The 26,186-nt window shown below is 42.1% G+C and overlaps 1 protein-coding gene and 1 non-coding gene across 2 annotated transcripts in view; one reads left to right on the forward strand and one right to left on the reverse strand.

The window, feature by feature from the left end:
* The window catches only part of JAZF1 (JAZF zinc finger 1), a 326,592-nt gene that overhangs the window by 61,853 nt on the left and 238,553 nt on the right, over nucleotides 1–26,186 (forward strand). The window lies entirely within an intron of this gene.
* Nucleotides 25,681–25,817, reverse strand: LOC114813966. The gene has a single exon (XR_003761710.1). It is a non-coding gene; the product is annotated as a small nucleolar RNA SNORA7 (small nucleolar RNA).

A 26,186-nucleotide genomic window follows, 5' to 3' on the forward strand; every position in this document is an offset into this window, starting at 1 on the left:
TCTTTTTATTCTATAAACTGACTTTACAGACTAGTAAGTGTGTAGTTACTCTTAAGTATATTCATTACACTTTTGGTTTTGCTTGATTTATGAAAGTACATGTTCAAAAGTACAAATATTAAAACAGTTTATCACTAAAATGAATGTTATAAAATCAACGTCTGGTTTAAATAATGAGTTTTTGTTCAGCTTTTACTTTACTGAGTGAAGCTAATAAAACTGTCCTCCACTGTTAGGCCAGTGAGTTCCCTTTCTTCCCTCTTTCTGTTCCTTCCAGTTGTTTTTTGGGTGGAACATACTAAAATCAAGTGTCTTCTAAGCTTTTTTGTTCACTACTTTCTAAGAGGCAACATGCTATTGGAAGCCCCCAAATAACAATTTTTCCATCACGCCCGTGTGGCAGTGATGACATGAAGATATCATCGGTCTATCCATTTGCCACCAAGCTAGTGGAAAGCATCTCTAGACTCTGACAGTGAGCAAAGATGGAGAAAAAAAGAAGTCCAAAGTGAGGTTCCGTGTTTTGTTTTTAGTGGTATTTGTTAAGCAGTTACTATGAGCTGTACTAAGCTGTACTGTACTAAGCACTGTACTAAGCACTGGAATACTTCAGGTTGGACACAATCCATGTCCCACAAGAGGCTCACAGTCTTAATCCCCATTTTACAGATGAGGGAACTGAGATACAGAGAAATTAGTGACTTGCCCGAGGTCACACAGCAGATGTTGATGTACAATCAAATAAATAAAATAACATTCGCTGCCATTTCAGAAAGTGGGGAAAACCGATGATACTGATTGAATCCCATGCTTGTCATGTCTGCCTCTGACCCCTTGCTCATGATTTATCCCCCACTCCCTTCCCTCCACCCCCAGCCAACATAGAATGGTCTTCCCCTATAATTCCACCAGCCCTCAGACCTCACCACCTTCAAAGCCTTCTCAAAAATCACTCCTCCCCCAACAAGCCTTCCAAGACTATCATCACCCCAAATCCTGTCCACCTTGTAGGCTGTCCCTTATGTTTTTTGTCCTTTTACTTCTTTTATTTCATCCCATCCTCAGGCAGTTATGGTTATATGCCTATTTGATTGAACATTTCATTTTATTCTGAATTCATTCATTCAGTCATATTTATTGAGTGCTTACTGTGTGCGGAGTGCTGTACTAAGTGCTTGGAAAATACAATACAGCAATTAAGAGAGACATTCCCTGCCTACAACAGGCTCACAGTCTAGGTGGGATGAGACAAACATCAATGCAATTAAACAGGCATCAGTATAAATAGAATTATAGATATATATATTTATATACATAAGTGCTGTGGGATGGGGAGAGAGAGGAAGAGCAAAAGGAGTGAGTTGTGGTGACGCGGAAGGGAGTGGGAGCTTAGGAAGAGTGGGGCTTAGTCTGGGAAGGCCTCTTGGAGGAGGTGTGCCTTCAGTAGGGCTTTCAAGGGAGGGAAGATTGTGCGTAGATCTATTTGTTGCCCCCATGAGAGTGATAGCTCCTAGTGGGCAAGGAACACATCACTTCTCTGTCTTGTATGTTCGGAGTTAGTACACTGCTTTGCATCTTCCAAGTGCTTAGTACAGCACTCAGAACACAGTAAGCCCTCAGTGAATACGATTGATTGCATCCAGTGGGTGCTCACTAAATACCAGTACTACTATTGATAGTTCTCCAGGCAAAATGCAGTTTTATTAATTCAATAGTATTTATTGAGCGCTTACTATGTGCAGAGCACTGTACTAAGCGCTTGGAATGGACAAATCGGTAACAGATAGCGACAGCCCCTGCCCTTTGACGGGCTTACAGTCTAATCAATAATGTTGGCATTTGTTAAGCGCTTACTATGTGCCGAGCACTGTTCTAAGTGCTGGGGTAGATACAGGGTAATCAGATTGTCCCACGAGAGGCTCATAGTCTTAATCCCCACTTTACAAATGAGGTAACTGAGGCACCAAGAAGTTAAGTGACTTGCCCACAGTCACACAGCTGACAAGTGGCAGAGTCGGGATTCGATCCCATGACCTCTGACTCCCAAACCCGGGCTGTTTCCACTGAGCCACGTTTTAGTTAAGGTGACACCAGAAAGGAAGATTAAAATAAAATGAGTGCCATCCTTTCAAGATGTAACTTGATTCCCTGTCCTCGAATTAACTTTCCTCACTTCATTCTGCAATTTGAGCAACATAAATCTGGTTTTGTAAGGTGTTTGAAATAATACTGCATCATCACATTGATACTACAGAATATCCCCTTTGTCTACATAATCCGTGGGCAACACTCAGCCTTCTACTTTTGGTACGAGATAAATCAGAAGTTTTGCTTCTTTCTTTTTCCTAGCCAGTCTGGGTCCTTGGGAGACTTAATGGAGACAGTTAACGTTCTGGGATCCATTCTCTGAGATGTATTTAGAAGCATTGTCTTTTATCTTTAGTTTGTGCTTCCCACAAGTCTGTTCAAGTGGAATTTAAAAGGCATTCTCACACAGAACACAAGGTCCGGCTGCTAAGCCATGCATGGATGATAGCCTCATTTTGTCCTTCCTAAAACCATACCCCTTTAGCCCTAACATACTTGCAATTTACAACACGTTCTCAAGTCTCCATTTTACAGGGCAGCTACCAAATGGTTCTTTCTCCCATGCTTATATCTTTCAAAACAACAGCTAGATACATCCAAACTCATTTTAAGAATTGGGGCGTATGTTCTCTAGTTTTAAATCTTTTAATTTCCACTTGTAGGCTAGATTCAGCCTGATCATAAGATAAATGTGTCTCATTTTTCACTTGCTGATTGTGGAGCTGCAAAATTGTGATTTACAAGAGTGTCATTAAAAACATGTTACCTTGGGCAATGTAATCTTGGAAGCATCATTTGGGTCCTCTCTGTTAAATTCTCTTAAGACTTTTAATGATTCTTCCATTTCCACCCTTCCTTCCCTGAACTGGATACAGATTTTCCTGTAGATACTGAAAGAGGATCTTCTCTAGTTTGGGTACTTCCACAGTATTCCTGGTAGAGATGAGAAGCAGCATGGTATAATGGTTAGAGCAAGGGCCTGGGAGTCAGAAGAGCATAGGTTCTTATCCCGGCTCTGACACTTGTCTGCTGGGTGACCTTGGGCAAGTCACTTCACTTCTCTGGATCTGGTACCTCATCTGAAAAATGGGGGTTGAGACTGTTAGCCCCATGGGGGACGGGGACTGTGTCCAACCCGATTTGCTTGTACCCACCCCAGCGTTTATTACGGTGCCTGGCACATAGTAAGTGCTTAACAAATACCACAATTATATTATTATTATTAGATGTGAGCCCACCTGAGGGACAGGGACCATATCTAATTCCCACCTGTGTATTCTCTCCCAGTGCTTAGTACAATGCTGTTTACATAGTAAGCACTTAATAAATACTGTTACTACTAATATTACTAGATGGTTCCACATAATAAGATCATGGATAGTAATAATGATAATAATAATATGATTCTTAAGTGCTTACTATGTGCCAAGCACTGTTCTAAGCGCTAGGGTAAATAAAAGGTTATTAGGTTGTTCCACATGGGGCTCACAGTCTTAATCCCTTTTTTTACAGATGTGGTAAGTGAGGCACAGAGAAGTTAAGTGACTTGCCCAAAGTCACACAGCTGACAAGTTGTGGATCTGGGATTCGAACCGTTGACTTTTGACTCCCAAGCCTGTGCTCTTTCCATTAAGCCACACTGCTTCTCAATGAGCCTGGGAGTCACAGACGTGGATTCTAATCCTGGCTGCACCACTTGTGTGCTGTGTGACCCTGGGCAAGTTCCTTTGCTTCTTTGGGCCTCGGTTACCTCATCTGAAAAATGGGGATCGATTCTGGGAGCCCCATGTAGGACATGGATTGTGTCCAACATGATTAGCTTATATTTACTCCAGTGCTTAGTACAGTCAAATGGTAAGTGCTTAGGAAAAACCATAAACAAACCAAAAACAAGGTGAGGAAACATTCCCCCGGCACATCTTACCCTTTCAACACAAGGTGTTGGCTGGCACCTCTCCAGAAGAGGATGCATAGAAGCTGTTGCAATAGGTAAGTGGCTGTGAAGGGGAGTAAAATGTTAGGAATGGCTGAGAGAGGAAGGAGAAAGATGGAAAGATATTATGCTAGAGCTGACCTTCTTCTTCGCAACGGCTCCCCAAGGAACCATTCTATTATCGTTATTATTATTATTATTATCATCATTAGCTAAGACTCTTATTGTCATTAGCTCCACACATGTTAATAATATTAGTATTGTTTTTGTCCGTCTGCTCCCCCGATTAAACTGTAAGCCCGTCAATGGGCAGGGACTATCTCTATCTGTTGCCGATTTGTACATTACAAGCACTTAGTGCTCTGCACATAGTAAGCGCTCAATAAATACTAATGAATGAATGATTCATATTATGCTACCTAATTTTGGACTTATTGCAGTACAATTAAAAAATACAAAAATGAGTCTCAGTAAGCCTCGTAAATGCAGCCAAATGGGGGCTTAATACCAGTTAAAGTTGAGTCAGTTTCCAGACACAATGTAGAGGCTGCTTTTTATTCATCTGCTTGATTTGACATTTTGTTGAACTCGTTTTCAGAGCAACATGAGCTCTTTTTTTTTTTAAATAGTACTTTTTAAATGCTTCCTATGTGTTACTGTTCTGAGTACTGAGGTCGATGCAAAGTAATCAGGTTAGACACAGTCCCTCTCCCACAGAGGGCTCATATTCTAATAGGATGGAGGAGGATTTAAACCCCATTTTACAGATGAAGAACCTGAGACATAAGGAAGAGAAGTGACTTCCCCAAGGTCCTACAGCAGACAAGTGGCAGAGCCGGGCTAGGAACTTGGGTCTTTTGACTCCCAGGCCTGTGCTCTTTCCACTAGGCCATGCTGCTTCCCTAGTGGCAAGATAACACCACTAGTCATGTTGGTTCACTGCCTGTGGTTTTGTATGTTCATGCACACTCTGTCCTGCTGTAGCACATGTTTTCATTAAGTGTTTTAACTAGAATACTATTTGAGAATTAGGGTACGTCCTTCTGACAGTGAAGATATGTTGGGAGACAGCGCAATGCAAAGTTGGAGGAAACGGTTGAGTTCAGTACAACTTTTCCTCAATGTGAGATTTTGCAAGAGTACCACTGTACGTGTCAACAAGATGTATTGAGGATAGCGAGACCCTTATAGCTCAGGATGGATCCATTATTGTAGTGTTCATCCCTGAAATGTAGCGGTTCACCCTTGCTTTTAATTGGGAATCTCGCCCATCACCCTGAAAACAAATTTAGAGACTGGGATAACAGAGAAGCCATCCAAGTGGGAAAGAGGCCTATGTCCCTGAATTGAGTAGACTCTGTCTCACTTACAAACATCTCCTGAACCACTGTGACTAGTGAAACCTAAAATCATTTATTCATTCATTGTCCTATATGAGCATGTACTGTGTGCAGAGCACTGTACTAAGTACTTGGAAGAGTACAGTATAACAGTAAAACAGACACATTCCCTGCCGACGATGAGCTTATAGTCTAATGGGATCCTGACAGTATCCTTCCTATCACAAGAAGCTAAAACTATGGACCCTGTAAATATCTTTTTAGCTTAACTGGCATGTAGAGGTGGATTTCATCTTTGAAAAACAACTCTAGTGGCTTCTCTTGCCTATCCTAGTTATCCCACTGCTACTTTGAGGATTCCTGCTCCATCTCCCATATACCATTTTGGCCTCCATCTTGTACAGTTTTGAAATAAACATGGTTTTCTTTGGCCATGGATAACACCACCTGTCATTTCAAACTGGCTGAGTCTGGAATCATAATCTGCTTCTACATCGCTATGTTTTCACTATTCACTGTTCCTTGTAAATTTATTGGTAACGGTGAACTTTAAACAGTTACAATTCCATTCCCAGAGTAATGCACTTGATCTACTGATAAAGCACAATCAGAGGCACTGCAAGCCAATCGAAACAGTTGGAGAAAGATATTTTTGTTTTCCACAAATCTTTGATTTCATCTGCTGTGACTCAATCCAGGTTATCCCTAATCCATCGTATTTAATAAACCATCAGTCCTGCCTGTGTCATCTTGCCAATTGCGAGTACTTCTAGGAATTTACCATGTGGCCAGCAAGGGAATCCTTTCGACTTCATTTCTACTGTACAAAAGTGTGAACACTAAAACCACGCAGCCACAAGATAACACCGCTAGCCTGTTAAACCAGAAGCAGAATCATGCAACAACCGCACTGCTCAAATCACTAACCTGTCACTAGATCATAAACTCCTTGTGGATAGGAATTGTATCTTCTCATATTTTACTCTCCCAAGCACCTCATATAAGGACTCTGCACACAGTATATGCTCGATAGGTAGCATTGGTTGGTTGAAGTTGAAATTTGGATTAGACACCAACCAAGAGCAATCCTATACACAGAGTACACACCAAAAGTATAAAACCGTGACACGTAATAATAATTGTGGTATTTACTAAGTCTGTAATGTATGCCAGAATTAAGCAGTGGGGTAGATACAAGGAAATTTAGAGTAGACCCAGCCCCTGCCCCTCATAGGCCACATCTAATACTGACTACCAAGCAAACATATATGGGTAGCTATAAATGAATATCACTGTGCTTTCAGATTGAAAAATCATTTTATTTTCACTGGTTTTCTCAGGCTTTGGAAATGAAGGTACACTAACATCAGATTTGAAGTCTCAAGACACGGTATAGCAGTTAGACTATTTTATAAATGTTTAAAATTCCACTTTCTGAAGCTACTGGCTGGTCACTCCCTTCTATCAAGCTTTCCCAGATAAACCACACCTGTTTCCAGTTACTGCAATCAGGCCAGTAAACCTTCTGGTCTTTGGGTATGTCTCTGTATGTTTATATGAGCTGACTCACAAATATTATTTGTCACTTCTTTTTTGTAAATTCTCTTTAAAATCCCCAACATTCAAGGGGTACAGAGTATCACCATGGTTACCATAAGTAGCTAAAACAAAACAAAAAAAAGATTGCTTTGCTTTAATCTGTAAAAAGATAAAACAGTAAAAGCAGCATTTTATTCAAAAGCCTTTCCACCAGCATTTCTCTGATAATCTAGAGCTGTATTGTTTTAACGCTGATATATATGCTTTTGTGATTCAGGCTGATGAAATGTCTCTGGATGAGATGTATTATAAACATTTCCTATTGTTCTTTCTGCTTCAACTTGCAAACCATTAGTGGTTGGTTAATAAATTACCCAGAAAGATAGAGGTTGTCAATGAAAATATAGAGTTTCATTTCAGGCAGCCTAGGAGTTGAACAGCATATATGTCCATGGCAGTAAAAACGAGTTACCTGCATATTCTGCCATTCCAGGATTTAGGTAGTGGCTGCGTGGCTGTAGTCATTAATTTGGGGCATATTGCTCAGACAGAAAGGGTTCTTCTTGGTAAAGAGAAGGATATTACATTATTAGGTTATCAGAAAAGTATCTCATTTCTAATCTTTTCCAAATCAGATTACCTCTCATTACTTTTCAATATGAATTCCTGGAGTGTAACGCGTATTTTTAAAGTGTGGGAATCAGCATTGCCTAGTGGATGGGCCATGGGTCCAAAGGACTGGGGTTCTAATGCCAGCCCCACCACTTGTCTGATGTGTGACCTTGGGGAAGTCACTTAATATCTCTGGGCCCTAGTTACCTGATCTGTAAAATGGGGACTAAGACTTTAAGCCCCATATGGGACAGAGATGATGTCCCACCTATTAGCTCACCCCAGCACTTAGAACCGTGCTAAACACATGGTAAGCACTTAACAAATGCTATTTATTATTATTATCATTATTATTGTTGTTGTTGTAATTATTACAAGTAGAGACAGCTTGAAGCTGGTAGGAAGCTGTCACTGGCCAACCACAAAGGGGAAGAGTCGAGGCTGGGTTCATTTTGGATTCTGAGTCGAGAATGATGGAGACCCCCCAGGTGGCACACTGTAGAGGCATTTATTAATTACAACTGCCAGTCAATGCAGATAATCAGACAACTGCTTCAACTTAATTCCTTGTAGCTACTACTTAGATGTGGTTTCAGGTCTCCTATCTCTTTCCCAGCATTCCTGGGGCGATGCAATTATGTAATTTGATATTCAGCGTAACAGAGTTTTGTTTTTTTTTAGTTGGTATTTGTTAAGCGCTTACTATGTGCAGAGCACTGTTCTAAGCACTGGGGTAGATACAGGGCAATCAGGTTGTCCCATGTGAGGCTCACAGTCCTATTCCCCATTTTACAGATGAGGTAACTGAGGCACAGAGAAGTTAAGTGACTTGTGCACAGTCACACAGCTGACAAGTGGCAGAGCCGGGATTCGAACCCATGACCTCTGACTCCCAAGCCCAGGCTCTTTCCACTGAGCCAAGACACATTCCCTGTTGAGAACAGGCTTACTGTCCAGAGGACTGTAATCAATCAGTCAGTAGTATTTATTGATCTCTTACTGAATGCTGAGCACTGTACTAAGCGTTTGGGAGAATGCCATAGTAAACACGATCCCTGCCGTCAAGGAGTTTACAATCCGAGACGGTCTGTCCCATGCTCATGAAGGTCCCTGACAAAGCTTGGCTGAGTTGATAGGGCACAGGCATGGGAGTCAGAAGGACCTGGGTTCTAAACCCGGCTCCTCCAAATGTCTGCTGTCACTTCACTTCTCTGGGCCTCAGTTACCTCATCTGTAAAATGGGGATTAAGAATGTGAGCCCCATATGGGACAGGGGCTGTGTCCAACCTGATTAACTTGTATCTTCCCCGGTGCTTGGCACATAGTAGGTGCGGCTCTAGACCGTAAATGTGTTGTGGGCAGGGATTGTCTCTATTGCTGGTTTGTACTTTCCAAGTGCTTAGTGCAGCGCTCTGTACACAGTAAGCGTTCAATAAATACGATCGAATGAATGAACAAGTACCATAATTATAGCTATGCCAAGGTTCTGCCAATTCCTGACCTCCTGAGTTCCGTATTCTAACTCAGGCTCATCAAGGGGCCAGCATAGCAGTGTCACACTGGGGTGGTACATCGGGCCCAGGCCAGCTGGTGTCCTCAGTGCAAAAGCTACGAAGGACCCCCCAAGTCAGGCCAGGTTCTTATACCTCTTCACTGGGGGCAGTAATGCTGAGCACTGCCATCAAGACTGTGAGCCCCATGTGGGACAGGGACTGTGTCCAATCCGATTTGCTTATATCCACCCCAGCTCTTAGTACAGTGCCTGGCACATAGTAAGCGCTTAACAAGTACCATACAGCCAGTGGAAACCTTGTATCAGCCATGAGCGATTGTCAAAGGTAGTGAGTGTGGCCGTGGAGCAGCAGCAGTGCCCGAGAACAATCAATCAATCAATGATTGTATTGAGCACTTACTGTGCCCTCACTTTGGACTGTAAACTTGTTGTGGGTAAGGAATGTGTTTGTTATATTGTTGTATTGTACTGTCCCCAGCACTTACTACAGTGCTTAAATATGATTGACTGCAGAGCACTTAGGAGAGTACAGTGCATTAAAGTTGATAGACACAATCTCTGCCCACGAATAGAGAAAGCAGCATGCCATAGTGGAAAGAGCACGGGGCTGGGAGTCAGAGGATGTGGTTTCTAATCCCGGCTCTGCCACGTCTGCTGTGTGACCTTGGGCAAATCACTTAACTTCTCATTCTCTGTGCCTCAGTTACCTCATCTGTAAAAAGGCTATCAACACTGTGAGCCCATGTGGGACAGGATTTGTGTCTAACCTATTACCCTGTATCTACCCCGGCACTCAGAACAGTGCTTGGCATATAATAAGTGCTTAAGAAATACCACTATTTTTATTATTCTTCAATAGTATTTATTGAGCGCTTACTATGTGCAGAGCACTGTACTAAGCGCTTGGGATGAACAAGTCGGCAACAGATAGAGACAGTCCCTGCCGTTTGACGGGCTTACGGTCTAATCGGGGGAGACGGACAGACAAGAACAATGGCACTAAACAGCGTCAAGGGGAAGAACATCTCGTAAAAACAATGGCAACTAAATAGAATCAAGGCGATGTACAATTCATTAACAAAATAAATAGGGTAACGAAAATATATACAGTTGAGCGGACGGGTACAGTGCTGTGGGGATGGGAAGGGAGAGGTGGAGGAGCAGAGGGAAAAGGGGAAAATGAGGCTTTAGCTGCGGAGAGGTAAAGGGGGGATGGCAGAGGGAGTAGAGGGGGAAGAGGAGCTCAGTCTGGGAAGGCCTCTTGGAGGAGGTGATTTTTAAGTAAGGTTTTGAAGAGGGAAAGAGAATCAGTTTGGCGGAGGTGAGGAGGGAGGGCGTTCCGGGACCGCGGGAGGACGTGACCCGGGGGTCGACGGCGGGATAGGCGAGACCGAGGGACGGCGAGGAGGTGGGCGGCAGAGGAGCGGAGCGTGCGGGGTGGGCGGTAGAAAGAGAGAAGGGAGGAGAGGTAGGAAAGGGCAAGGTGATGGAGAGCCTCGAAGCCTGGAGTGAGGAGTTTTTGTTTGGAGCGGAGGTCGATAGGCAACCACTGGAGTTGTTTAAGAAGGGGAGTGACATGCCCAGATCGTTTCTGCAGGAAGATGAGCCGGGCAGCGGAGTGAAGAATAGACCGGAGCGGGGCGAGAGAGGAGGAAGGGAGGTCAGAGAGAAGGCTGACACAGTAGTCTAGCTGGGATATAACGAGAGCCCGTAATAGTAAGGTAGCCGTCTGGGTGGAGAGGAAAGGGCGGATCTTGGCGATATTGTAGAGGTGAAACCGGCAGGTCTTGGTAACGGATAGGATGTGTGGGGTGAACGAGAGGGACGAGTCAAGGATGACACCGAGATTGCGGACCTGCGGGACGGGAAGGATGGTCGTGCCATCCACGGTGATGGAGAAGTCTGGGAGCGGACCGGGCTTGGGAGGGAAGATGAGGAGCTCAGTCTTGCTCACGTTGAGTTTTAGGTGGCGGGCCGACATCCAGGTGGAGACGTCCCGGAGGCAGGAGGAGATGCGAGCCTGAAGGGAGGGGGAGAGGACAGGGGCGGAGATGTAGATCTGCGTGTCATCTGCGTAGAGATGGTAGTCAAAGCCGTGAGAGCGGATGAGTTCACCGAGGGAGTGAGTGTAAATGGAGAACAGAAGAGGGCCAAGAACTGACCCTCGAGGAACTCCAACAGTTAAAGGATGGGAGGGGGAGGAGGCTCCAGCGTAGGAGACCGAGAATGATCGGCCAGAGAGGTAAGAGGAGAACCAGGAGAGGACAGAGTCCGTGAAGCCAAGGTGAGATAAGGTATGGAGGAGGAGGGGATGGTCGACAGTGTCAAAGGCAGCAGAGAGGTCAAGGAGGATCAGAATGGAGTAGGAGCCATTGGATTTGGCAAGAAGGAGGTAGTAGTAGTAGTAGTAGTAGTAGTATGGAGTTTACAACCTAGACATTCAGAGGATTCCCCTGTCTCTCTGATAGTCTTTTCATCCAGAGCGGGGAACTCCTTGGTACAAGGCCGGGAGCACTGATCCTGTTTACTTAGTATTTTCTTTCAGCCCCTGTTGAAGGTGAATCAAGCTGCCTTGTCGGTGTCTCTTTTCTAGAGCCTGCTGGCAGGCTGGACCGGTCTTTGGCTCAAGCAACAGCAAGCAGTGTCATATGCAGGAGTGAAGGTGTCAACTTGAGGCACTTTCAGACACTTGAGTTCTGTTTCCCTGGCTACTATGTGCTGTACATCATGAGTCACTTTGCCAATTTACATCTCATCAGCCTGGAGGAAGAAGCTGCGGTGACTGCTGGTACCAGGAATGTACTTAGCCTTCTAAAAGCACTTTCCCTGCTCTGAGGTCACAGACTTCACTTCATCTGACACAAAGAACATTATTCATCATCCTGTACAATACATGTGACTTGGCTCTGGTTCAGCATGGTTTTGCTTTTGTGGTGTGTGTGTGTGTGTGTTTGTGCATGTGTTTAACACTTTAATGCCGAAGAAAGAAGTGATCTAGGAAGAATTCGTGGTAAAACGCTACCCACACTTAGAGCAGTGTGCTAGTCTTGCCCCGTTCTGATTCAAAAACCATTTCAGTGTGCTACTGTTTGGGGATGTCTTAAGAGTAAGTGAAAAAACCTTAGGCTCATAAAAAGTGGAGCAGCAAGTTAATTCAGTTTTCCTCAACGGGCCACTTGGAGGTGTTTAAGTACAGCTGCCTCATTTTAGGAGTATGTTTTCATCCTCCAGCCTATCTTTGCTCTTCATATGCCGAGAAGGGAAATGGAATGCAATTTGGTCATTAAATGACTTTACCCAAATTCTCGGGAGCAGAGTCAGGGCTAGAACCCAGACCCCTGTTGCTCAGTATGCTCCTAGGCTACTGGACCAGATCAGGGCCTCAGAACACAAGTAATAATAATAATATAATATTATTTGGGTCTTTGGGTTACCAAACTGTCTCTCATTTTTACTGTATATATGAAATATGGTATTTCATATTATTGTTAGGGGTAGTTGAGAGCAGAATGGAGTACTGTATTAAAATGCAAGGTGTTGGTAGTAGGCATATATGAGCCTAAGCTGTGAGCCCAATGTGAGAGGTGACTGTATCTAATAATAATTATAGTGTTTGTAAAGCACTTACTATGTGCCAGGCACTCTACTAAATGTTGATGTTATTGCATCTACCCCAATGCATAGGACAGTGCTTGGTCCAGAGTAAATGCTTAATAAATATAACAAATATTATCATTACTATGAGAATTCTCAGAAGTACTCAAGCAGTTTGCTTACAGACAAAGCTTTCTTGGCTGAATATGCTTTGGCAGTGTATTGGAAAAGCAGCAGGGTGTAGTGGATAGAGCGTAGGCCTGGGAGTCAGAACGTGAGTGTGAGCCTGATGTGTGGCCTTGGGCAAGTCACTTTATTTCTCTGTGCCCCAGTTACCTCATCCGTAAAATGGGGGTTGAAGCTGAGTGTCCCATGTGGGACAGGGCCTATGTTCAACCCGATTTGCTTGTATCCACCCCAGCGCTTACTACAGTGCCTGGCACATAGTAAGGACTTAACAAAAACCATAATTATTATAACACTGGAAAAATTGATCACAAAGTGAATGAAATACATACACTATGTCTGTTCCTGCTAGGCAAGAAAGAATGCAGCAGTTCTTTGGTGACAACAAATATGAGTTCTTACATGAGTATGATCTGCCAGCTGTTGTTTTTATGGGAAATAAAGGGCTCAATCAGTAGTATTTTAGGGCCACCTGCGTGCAGAGTGCTATATTGAGCTATTGGGGGAGTTCAGTAGATTCAGAAGTCACAATCCCTGTCTGCAAGGAGTTTATAATCCAGGTCACACCACACTTCCTCTTGCTTGTATACATGCATTCGTGTTTTCTGTTGAAGGAGTAAATGTCATTTTAATTTTATACTGTTCCTTCTAGGAGAACAGTAGGACACAAGGCTGCCAAAAACTATCTTTTGGAGAAAACACACACCCCCACACCCCAACCCACCCCAACATCATTATCCAGTCACTATTTATTCCTTGTTAGGGTCATTTGTCACCTAGAATTCCTCTTGCTTTGTTGGTGAAGTATACAAAGAACCCAATCATACCCCCACAGTTTTTTGATATAACTCTTTTCCATAATTAACAAATTTTATTTTTAAAAAGTAAGTTGTTCAGATGCTAAATTGGCAGTTTTGGAGACAGTTTTTATAAGGAAGTGCTCTATATATCTTAACCTGGTAGAAAAATCCCACCTGTCAATATTGTCAAAATTAAATGAGTAGATTTCTTTGTCTGTCCTGGCCCTAGAGGGCCTAGCCTTGGACATTTCACTTTGTGTTTGTGGAAATGGTCACATGCAGTAATAGGAGTGCTGATGTTTGTGTGAAAGCGTAGGGACAAAGAGCCTGTTGGAGCTTTAACTCCAGATTTCCCGACTTGTGTGAGTAACATCTCAAACAAGGTTATGAATATCTAGGCAAGTGTACTGGTGTGGAAAAAACTAATATTTTATGAGAGGAAAACGATTGTGTCAATGACATAGGGCAGATCTAGACCAATGTTGAGGACAGTTTTCTTATTTGAAATATATTGGTCTGATATTGAGTCATTCATTTCCTCCCAGTCTTTTCATGAGAAATAATACTTTTTATATGCTTAGCCCAATTGCAGGATGCCCATCTCCGTCATGGGACAATAAGGTTAGTCATCCTTTTATTTGAAATCTCTAAATTTGTTATGGTTCAGAAGAGAGGAGAAATATCGTGGGGCTTATTTCCTCTCACATAACAACCCTCTTCCCAGCTTTCCTCTTACTCACTTCTCCCAGTCCATTTTCACAGAAAACAAAAGCCAAAAGTAACCCAAGATGTTTTTATTTTTATTTTGCATAAATGTGTGTGTGTTTGGCAGGGGGAGAAAGAGGGAAGGGAGAGTGAGGAGAATGGAGAAAGGCATGAGGGATTGGGAAAATTCATTAATATTGTGATTTTAGAAATATCCTTAAATAAGCTCGTTACTGGTGCACGATAAAGTGAAAAGTGAGAGAAAATTTTGGAGATCTTAATCATTGAATTGTCATAGATGATTCATGCCTCTAAGACTGTATGTTCTCAAAGTAACAATGCTAAAGGGGAAAGCAGGCCATCCTACCTTAATCTCATCTATCTCACCACTGACCCTTCTCTCACATCCTTTCTCTGGCCTGGAACTCTCTCCTTTTTCATATTAAACAGATCACCACTATCCCCATCTTCAAAACCTTATTAAAATCACATCTCCAAAAGGCCTTCCCCTCCTCCCTCTTCCTTCTGAATCATACTGGCACTTGGATTTGTACGCTTTAAACAGCCCAACTACAGCCCTGCAGCATTTATGTACATATCCATAATTTTAATGTCTGTCTCCCCCTCTAGACTGTAAACTCCTTGTGGGCAGGAAATATGTATACCAACTTAGTACAGTGCTCTGCAAACAAGTGCTTAGTAAATACAAAATGATTGATTGGTTTACTGCAGAAAAGCAAACTCTATAATCAAATACATTTGTTCCTAAAACTGTTAGTTTCCTATTTGTGTGCTTGCATCTTATAATCACATATAATCTTATAAATTACTCATTTCCAAAGGGTGTTTACATACCTGAGCAAGGAAATCCTATTGTGAATGTAAAACATAAATTCACTGAAGACATTTATTTCTCAGTTTTTGGTAAATGGCCTTTCCTCAGTGGGAAGGCTAAGCACCACGTCTCAGTTGAGTAATAAGATGTAATTTTATCTACTTGAAAAGCACTTGTTGATTTCTTTGTGATGTTCAGCTCAATTGGACTAATTTGTTTCTTCACCAGAATTTACTAGTCTGCAGTTTGTGTACAGTCCCTGAGCCTGTAGTTTTTCTCGGAGAGCCTCTCGGTATTGCACTCTGAAGTCCCATAGTTTTCTTTCCGTTTGCTGGACTCCTGAAGATAATTTTTTAGCCCTTCATTTCCTACTGAGATTAAATTTTCATGCAGTTAATCTATGGTACATTTACCATTTTAACTAAGAATCACCCTGAATTAGTTATTGAGTCTGCCTTAGTCGGCCAAATCAAAATCTTTCCTCTCTCTATGGCTCTGAAATTAACTGTGGGCGTATGGCGTTGTGACATTTTATTTTATACATTCTCCAGCGGTCCACTGCTATTTTGTATACTTTGGGTTTCCAGATGGAGATCATTGAACTAAACCCAGACTATTGTCTGTTGAATATTTACTTTGAAATCCAACCTGTGCAAAACACAGTTCTATCTTCTGGGCCAAGCAAGCAGGAGTCAAGGACGATGTTAGCTAGAGTGACCTGCAAGCCCGTGTGATTCCCAGTAAGGTTAATGGGTATGTCTGACACGCATGAGGGAAACCAGGAACTATTTAGACTTTATTTAATTGAATCGCATTGAATTGAATTTTCTCTTAAAAAAAGGAAAAAAACTCAATGATGCCAGTAGAGGGAGTACTAGATGGAAATGAACATTTTCAGGGTTGGAATGACAAACAGATCTGCCAAGCTCAATGCAGCCTTGAACTCTATTCCCTCTACCCACGTCCTGCTCTCCTGGGATAGTGATAACTTGAATTTGTACAGCTCTTTTATTTTCCAAAGCACTTTCACATCAGTCTATCTCATTTGTCTTTGGAACAGCCCTGTGAGGTAGGGAGAGGCAGAAATTATTCTCCCCATTTTATAGTTGAGCAATTAGGGACACAGAAAGGTAAATGATCTGCCTCCTAGGACTGTTGGAGAATCAGAACTAGATCCTAAGCTTTCTTACCCTGAGTGCCATCTTCACTCTGAAGCAGCAGAGCTTAGTGGAAAGAGCACGGCCCTGGCAATCAGAGCTCTACCATATACCTGCTCTGTGACCTCGGAAAAGTCACTTAGCTTCTCTGTGCCTCAGTTCCCTCATCTGCAAAATGGGCATTCAATACGTGTTTTCCCTCAGACTGTGAGAGCCATGTGGGACCTGATTATCTTGTATCTACCCCAGCACTTAACAGATACTACCATTATTATTACCAGATTATTTTCTACAGATTAACTTCCTCAGCCTTTGAAATTGAAAAACCCGAAGAACATCATGGGGAAATGGGGAACTCATTTCCACCTGCTCTTGTGATAGTGTTGACACTGGTCTATCCGCATCAAGGCAATTTTGCTAAACTGACTAGATGAGTAAAAGTTTGCTTCAGCTTTTTTTCCCCTAAATTCAGATTTGCTACTGTGTACTAAAAGTGACCATATTTATCATGTGAAATCTTATTTCAAAGTTATCTGCCTAGAAGCTTCACCCCCCATCCCAGCCCCACAGCACTTATTATGTACATATCCATAATATATTTATATTAATGCCTGTCTCTCCCTCTAGGCTGTAAACTTGTTGTGGTCAGGAGATGTGTCTGCTATGTGGTTATCTTTTGTACTCTACCAACCACTTAGTACAGTGCGGTGTACACAGCAAGCATTCAATAAATATGATTAATTGATTCCTTTGGAGGGATAACAGAGTGCCTGCTCCAAGCTAGCAGGATGAACTTCAACTGCATTTTTGGATTCTGGCAAATGGGTAGGAGGGTCATCTCTGATTTTGGTCAACCTCCCAATTCCCCACTAACCTTGGATTTGGTGGGATTAAAGACCGTAGTGGCATCAACAGTGCAGTCCTTAGCCAATTTACTCACTGTGCCTCGTCCTCGTCTCTTATGCTGTCAACCTCTTGATTACACCTTTCCTCCTACCTGGAAGTCTCTCCCACCTCACATCTTACAGACCACTGCTCTTCCCATTCTGAAATCACATCTCCTCCAAGTGGCCTTCCCTGATTAACTGACCACATCCCCACTCTTTATCCCTCTTGCCCAGCAACTGACACTTCAGCACTTCTGTGTCATCTAAATACTTACTAGCACTTTATCAAACAAACATTTATTGAGCGCTTACTGTGTGCAGAACATTGTACTCAGCACTTGGGAGAGTACAAGATAAAAAGAGTTGGTAGACACGATCCCTACCTACAACAAGTTTACAGTATGCACATTCAGGCATAGTGGATAGAACACGAGCCTGGGAGTCAAAAGGTCATGGGTTCTAATCCCAGCCCCACCATTTTGTCTGCTCTGTGACTGTGGACAAGTCACTTAATTCTCTGGGCCTCAGATATCCCATCTCTAAAATGCAGATTGAGACTGTGAGCCCCAAATGGGACAGGGACTGTGTCCATCTCGATTTGCTTGTATCCACCCCAGAGCTTAGTACAGTGCCTGTCACACAGTAAGTGCTTAACAAATACCATTATTATTATTATTATACCTCTATTACTTTATATTTCTATTACTTTCCCCCAGCTGTAATTAATTTTAGTGTGTCTCCCTCACTAGACTGTCAACTCCTGGAGGCCAGGGTTCATGTCTAGACAATTCTCTTGTATTCTTCCAGTTGCTGAGTGCAGTTTTCTGCAAACAAGGTGCTGCTCAATAAGTACCACTGATTGATTACATTCACATGCCACAAATCTGCCAGTAATTAAATTGACTACCTCCAACCTGTAAGACAAAATTAGAACTGGAGTGGAATGTTGATTTTCCTGTAGTTAAAACTTAGTTTTAGAAATTCATCACTTGCTAATAATGGCCTCCATACACTGCTGTAAGACATAAGGCATCAGCTCAGTGGTCAAGTATGTATTTAGTTTTTTAACTAATTCCAAGAAACAACAGCATACCCAGTTTAAGTGGGTTTGAAAAGTAAAGGCATTGAATCTATTTGAAATGCTTTTCCTTTCACACATCTGTTACCTCTAAAAGGGATTTGTCCCCAAAATACTCAGCTTGTTGTTCTTTGTGGTTATGTATGTAAAAATAAATGTGCATACAAAATATACAGGCTTGTGTATATCAACATTAAAAACAATTGAAATAAAGAATAACAGAACTCCAGGCAGCTGGCTATTCGACAGATTACTTCTTCTTAACCCAGACATGGTTATTTGGAAAAATAACATGGTCTATGGAAAAATAGAAACTCTTGAACTCTTAGCTCGGCCACTGAAAGTCTCTGTGTGATTGCATTTCTTTTTCTTGAAATAAAAGTGGGCAATATTTACTACCTCGCCAGTAATGTGATGATTGCAAAGTGCTTTGAAAATACCAAGCATTGTTTGAATTATTACCTATCTACCCAGGTGCTGAATTTATTCCATAGAAAAGACATATTAGCTAGTAGGCCAATGTTGGATAAAGTAAGAATCTGACTTTAACTAGTAGTATTATAGGTGTTTTTATAACCTATAGAACTTTTGTTTTCCTAAACTCAGAAAGCATACTTAAATAGAACACAAACCCTATCTGACCCATCAGTGTAGTTTTCCATGAATGCAATACAAGTGTCCTCCCTTTCTTTATGTCATGGTCACTGCCGAAAATCCAAGGTTTTAGTCAGATCACCAGTGTTACTTCTCATAGTGGAACCTTGAGATTGTTTACTTTCCCTCTGTTGCCATCACCCACCCCTTATTTGTGTCAGTCAGGTATTCATGGATTTGCCACTTGTCTGTTGTGTGGCCTTGGGCAAGTCTATTAACTTCTCTGTGCCTCAGTTATCTCATCTGTTAAATGGGATTAAGACTGTCCCTTTAAGCCTCATGGGGGACATGGACTGTGTGTCCACCTTGATTAGCTCATATCTACCCCAGCTCTTGGAACATAGCCTGGCACATAGTAAGGGCTTAACAAATACCTTTTTTTAAAATAAAAAGGTGGAGGAACTTGGATTGCCAGTCTTCTTCAGCACTATCCTAGGGAACAGGTACCAAATGTCACTTCTGAAAAGATTTCCCCTCCAGTACAGTTGGTCAAATCAGTCAATAGCATTTATTGAGCACATATTTTGTGCAGAGCACTGAACTAAGCATATGATAGGGTACAGTGCAACAGACCCAGCAGTCATGCAGTCACCTTACCTGCATGCAAGGAGTTTACAGTCTAGAAGTGGAGACAGAGTAATATAAACACATAAATTACAAATATAATACATAAGAGCAGTGGGGTGGAGGGTAGGATGAATATCAAGTGCTTAGAAGGTACAAATCTAAGTGCAAGGATGACACAGAAGGGAGATGGAGAAAGGCAAGTGAGGGCTTAGTTGGGGAAGGCCTCTTGGAGGAGATGTGATTTTAGTTAAAGCTTTGAAGGTAGGGAGAGTGGTGGTCTGTCGTATAAGGGGAGTGGGAAAGTTCCAGGCCAGAGGGATGACATGGGGAAAACATCGACAGCAAGATAGATGAGATCGAGGTACAGGAAGTAGATCGACATTAAAGGAGGAATGTGAGAAGGTAGGGTTCGTTCAACTGTATTTATTGAGTGCTTACTGTGTGCAGAGCACTCTATAGGGCACTGAGGGTTGCAAGTAGGAAGTCAACGAGATAAGATAGGAGGGGCAAGAGAGTTCAGAAGTAACCAGAAGTTGTGTGCATTAGAAACAGCGTGGTGAAGTGGATAGAGCACGGGCCTGGGAGTCGGAAGGTCATGGATTCTAAACCTGGCTCTGCCCATTTGTCTGCTATGTAACTTTGGGCAAGTCTCATCACTTCTCTGTGCCTCAGTTACCTCATCTGTAAAATGGGCATTGAGTCTGTGAGTCCCTGTGTGGGACAGGGACTATGACCAACCCAATTAGCTTCTATCCACCCCAGCATTTAGTACAGCACCTGTCACATAGTAAGTGCTTAACAAATACCATAATCATTATTATTATTATTATTATTGTTATTATCATTATTTGTAATTTATATGAATGTCTCTTCCCCACACCCCCAAGGCAATAAGCGCCTCGTGGGCAGAGAATGTGCCTATCAACTCTGTTGCGTTGTTCTTTCCCAAGCAGCTAGCATAGTGCTAGGTATAAGGTATGAGCTCAGTAAATATCATGGATTAATTGAGATGACAAGACTCTGGGCAGAACCTTTTGCCTCCAGCTGGAAGATATGTTTGGCAAATTTCTTAAATTAGGCCAAATTTTCCTTGTTATATGCTTTCAGCAGTGCTTTAGATTCCAAATTCTGAAACCAAATGGTTTCCAAATCAGCCTTGAGAAACATGCTGGCCATAGACACACTGAGAGAAGAGAGCCAGGCCCAGCCAGAGAACCGGAGGGAAAAGATGCCAGAAAATCCTCAGGCACAACTGGCATTAGGTCTGTCTGCTCACCAAGGAAAAGGAAGAACAATTTAGTGGATACAAACCAGCACACTGATCGGAGTGGGAAATGATTTACTGGAAACTTTTAATGGAAAGAAATTGAGATTTGAGTATTAAAAATATAACTTTTTTTCCCCATCATAACTATACTAAGCACTTGAGAGAGTACAACAGAGTTGATAGGCACATTTCTTTCCCACTGTGAGCTTAAAGTTTCAAGGGGGAAGTAGCTATTAATGTAAATAAATCATTTCTTATATATAAATGCTGTGGGCTTAAGGATGGGGCAACCCTCAAATGCCGAAAGGTCACAGATCCAAGTGCAGAGATGACACAGAAGGGAGAAGGAGTCTGGGAAATAAAGGGCTTAATTGGGGAAGCCGTTTTGGAGGTGTGACTTCAATAAGACTTCGAAAGTGGGGAGATTGGTGGTCTGGTGTATATGGAAGAGTAGGGAGTTACAGGCTGGGGGAGGATATGGGAAAGAGGTTGGCGGCAAAATAGACAAGATTGGGGCACAGTGAGTAAGCTGTAAATACATATTTTTTTCCAAATGTTAAACTCTTTTGTTATGTGTCTTCCCCAGGGATTTCAGAATTCTCATTTTATGACTGGGGCAGTGCCTGGCTGTATTCTTATACTCATATGCAGACTTGGAGAGAAATGGGTATGCTTTTGAAGAATTAAAGGTCCAGTTCAGGTGATAGATGATGATTGGGATATTATGTCATAAACAAGATGCATTCCAAAAATAGTCAATTATGATTTTGAAAGTGAATGCTAACAGAATGCCAGATGGCATATTTGGTACACATCAGATATGACTCCTGTCATCAAGTAATTTACCATTTAAATTAACTACGTTCAGCTGGAGGAGTTGAGTGACCAGTGACTCACATTTCATAGCCTAATATTAAAGATATAGAGATCTCAGTATTTCTCACAAACTCTCCGTGACCTCTCTCCACTCTTTTCTTGATTAGATTAAGAAGAAAAAGGCACAGATTTGGGAGGTATTTGGTGGGCAGGACTTAAAATGGATTCCTGCCAATTTGTGGTTTTTATTTGTATTTTTAGTTAGAGTAATGATTCATAATCCAGGATGTAGTATAAATACATATATAAATTACACATACATAGATACACACACAAATATGTACTGTTTCAATTGGGAAAACTGACAAGATGAATTTGGCGTAACGTTTTAACTCAACCATGTACTTGCTGTGAGTTATGTGGCATTTGCATAGTAGTGGAGTCTGAAGACACACTAGTTATTGTTTTTGAGAAGAATTCAAAGATTTTCTGCTCCACGGGCATAAACTGCACCCACCACTCTTGCCAGACATCTTGCTACATTCATGTCGGCCAGATGGTAAAGAATCTTGAGAGTTGGATAATTCAGGTTGAACCACTACCACTACTAAATATCATATCAACTTTGTATCCTATTGATGGTAGAATATGCCTTTCCCCTCCTTCCCTCTCTCCCCCCTTAATCTTAATCTAAAGCCTTATATAGACAGTCCAGTAATAGTCTCTTGATTCCAGAAAGAATTATCAAGGCAGGGTGACCCAGTAGAAAGAGCATGGGCATGCATGCTTCTAATCCCAACTCCACCACTTGCCTGCTCTGTGACCTTGAGCAAGTCATTTAATTTCTTAGCACCTCAGTTTCCTTATCTGTAAAATGGGGATTCAGTATCTGCTCTCCCTCCTATTTAGGTCACGAGCCCTCTCTGTTGGACAGGGACTATGTTTGACCTAATTAACTTTTATCTACCCCAGCATTTAGCATAGAGTAAATCCTTAATGAATATAATAATAATATCATTATTATCATCTTGTATCTACCACAGCACCTAGTACAGTGTTTAAAACATTGAAAGCACTTAACAAATACCACAATTATTATTATTGTTGTTATTGTTTTATCACAGTTCTTCGAAGGAAGTCTCCCACTTGCAGTTCCTAGTTGATTTCAAGATTGTAGATGTCTCAGACTCCTGACACAGCCCACTTTGGTCTACATGGGTTCTGGCCCATGGGGATTTTCATAGTATCCCTGAGCCTCTGAAACCTCAGCTGTATTAGTAATGAAATTGTCTCAATCAATCATTTTTCAAGCACTCACAGTGTGCAGAGGGCTGTACTAAGCTCTTGGGAGAGTACAGAATAACTGATTTAGTAAACAGGTTCCCTGTCAAGAATAGTAATAAAAATGATAATAATTGTAGTATTTGTTAGCGGGTGCTGAGGGAGATTCCAGGAGCAATGTGGCCTGGTGGAAATAACACAAGCCTGGGAGTCAGATCATCTGGATTCTAATCCCAGATCTTCCAGTTGTCTGCTGTGTGATCTTGGGCAAGTCACTCAACTGCTCTGGACCTCAATTTCCTCATCTCTAAAATGATTCAATACTTCTTCTCTGTCTTACTTAGACTATGAGCTTCATATGGGGCAGAGACTGTGTCCAGTCTGATTCAGCTGTATCTACCCCAATACTTAGAACAGTGGTTGACACATAGTAAGTGTTTAACAATACAATGTAAGCAGATTGGACAAGTCAAAGGAAAAGACTATGGAGAGGAGAAGACCCAGCCAATGGGATAAAGCTGTGGTGAGAAAGCCCAGCAAATGGGATAAAGCTGTGAAGACAAGGCCCAGCAATGGGAATGGCAATGGGAAAAGGCTGTGGAAAGGAAAACACCCCTCAGAATTTTCCCAAAGTTCTGAAACAATTCAGGGGAAGGGGGACAGCCTTGGGAGGTGCCTGAGGTCCCAAAACCAGGGAAGTGTGGTCCCTGTGGTTACCCCCATGATACCTTTAGTGACTTACTAATGTCAACACCAGAGTCAGGGCTGAGTCCTAACTGTTTTGTTTCAGGTCAGGATATTCCTGGATTCCAGATTATGTCGTGTTCACCAGAGAATGGTTTTTGCTTGTTGCTTTGGGGATATTTTTAAAAACGGTACCAGAAAGTCACGTCATTGTAGCATAACTGAAGTTGCAGCTTTCACAAAACATTGTTAATAACAATGGTATTTGTTACGCACTTACTTTGTGTCAGCCACTGTTCTAAGCACTCAGGTGGATACTAGCTAACCAGGTTGAACACAGTCCTTGTTCCCTGTGAGGCTCACAGTCTTCATCCCCATTTTGCAGTTGAGTAACCGAGGCACAGAGGAGTGAAGTGACTTGCCCAAAGTCACACAGTGGACAAGTGTGGAACCAGGATTTGAACCCAGGTTCTTCTGATTCCCAGACCCGTGCTCTATCCACTAGGCCATGTTGCATCCATGCTTGCTGTTGGCCCAAAGAAAATTGTATGGCACTTAGAATTCTAAGCTTGTTAGAAAAAAATTGCCATTTGAAATGGCAAGCATAGTCATTATGGTTGCTACTACATCTGAAACCTGAAAATTAGAAGTGAAGTGGAAGATGGCTACTGGGGCTATCACTTAGAGATTTATATTTTAATCAGGCAGTCATACTTCATTTTTAAACAATGCTTGATTTCTAGTCGTTTTGCAGTTCAGCCCCTAAGCTATTTTATAAATTAGAGACTTCCAAATAGCTATGTGGATATTTTAAAATGTTGGCAGCAACGTGAGCAGTAAATAAAACCAAAAAGAATAAAAAACTTGGCAGGTCTCAAAGCCTTGGCGAATCTAGATCTCTTTTTGTAGCAATATGAGTGAGGGAGGTAAGTGGGGGCTGTTATATTTGTTGTACGTTAAACCACACGCTTTCTAATAATAGGTGGAGTTTCTAAATTATAAGTGAACAATGAAGTTATTTACAGTGGCGAAGGAAAACTGTACTTCGTTTGGGTAGCTGTGGAACACTGGGATGTCTGAACTCTTTGCAGGCGATGCAGCAAAGGAAAAATAATTTTGGTCATGGCCCTCCACTCCCCTGCCAGACCAATCCAATGGAATGAAATAGTGATCAGCACATTCATCAGTATATAGACTATTCCTTCACTGGCCAGATACAGCTTACAATTTTTAAACTCAGTAAATGAGATTGATTATTCTCCATTCTATAGATAAATGAACCGGGGTGCAGGGAAATTCAGTGATTTCCCAAAGGTCACATAGTCAGGGAGTTATAGGTGTATAAAGTAATATTAATGTTACTAAAAGATCATATATCCCTTGTTATGTTCCATGTCCCTCCGACCTGCTCAACTGACTGTAAGCTCGTCCTTTAGACTGTAAGCTAGCTGTGGGCAGGGAATGTGCCTGTTTATTGTTATATTGTACTCTGCCAAGTGCTTAGTACAGGGCTCTGCACACAATAAGCTCTCAATAAATACAATTGAATGAATGAATGAATGACTGCCAGCTCCAAACCATACCCAGGTTTAATCCTTTGCTTGAAACACCTTCATCTTCCCCAGCTACCATGCATCCTCCTTTCACTGAGGCAACTCCTGAACCCCACCTCCTCCAAGAAGCCTCCCATAACTACTAGAATAGAAGACTGTACTTTTCCTGGACCAAAGTTGTATATATATGCCATTCTTTTTCCTTAAATTTCTTTCCAAGACTAGATTTGGGAATCTCAACTGGACCAAACCAAGATCCTCCTCAGCCCAAGCCCTACAACCATTGAAAAATCAAGGCCAGGCTTTCACAAACCCTCAATTTTTATAAAGTACCAATAGTTGATGGAAGCACATCCCCTAAGGCTAGTAAGGGCAGGTGGTTGTTGTCCTGTGCTGTCGAGTCGTGTCAGACCCGTAGCAACACCATGGACACATCTCTTCCGGAACGGAATCGTTCTGATATTGTGACCATAGGGTTTTCTTAGTAAAAATACAGAAGCGGTTTACCATTGCCTCTTTCCGTGCAGTAAACCTGAGTCTCCGCCCTCGACTTTCTCCCATGCCATAGCTGCTCCACACAGGTGAGTTTTGACTTGTAGCAGATTGCCTTCCACTCACTAGCCACTGGCCAAGCTAGGAATTGAATGGTTTGCCTCTGCTTGACTCTCTCTCCCATAGTTGAGACTGATAGAGTACTGGAAACTCTCCAGGTGCGACCCTGAGAGGTGAATAAGGGCATGACCCTATTACAATTTTGTTTGGGACAAGCAACCCCAAGGAAGGATGACAAACTAGGTAAATGTGTGTTGTCCAAGAACCCCTTTAATTTTGCCATTGTATCTTGCCTGGACACATTCTTTAAGACCAAATGTATCCTATACATTCTTATTAATATCAGTGTTATCTGTCTTAGGCAGAAACTCCGAAACAGCCAGTCTGCTGTTGTTATTGTCACTATTATCATCATTATTTATTGAATGCTTACTTTGTGCAAAGCAATCCACTAAGCACTGGGGAAAGTAGCAAGGAAGATGATTCAGATCATGGCCTATTTAAGTTGCTCTGTGCATTGCCTAGCTCAGCTCTCCACCCAGCTG

This window comes from Ornithorhynchus anatinus, chromosome 8 (genome assembly GCF_004115215.2).
Source record: "Ornithorhynchus anatinus isolate Pmale09 chromosome 8, mOrnAna1.pri.v4, whole genome shotgun sequence".
NCBI classification, from domain to species: Eukaryota; Metazoa; Chordata; class Mammalia; order Monotremata; family Ornithorhynchidae; genus Ornithorhynchus; species Ornithorhynchus anatinus.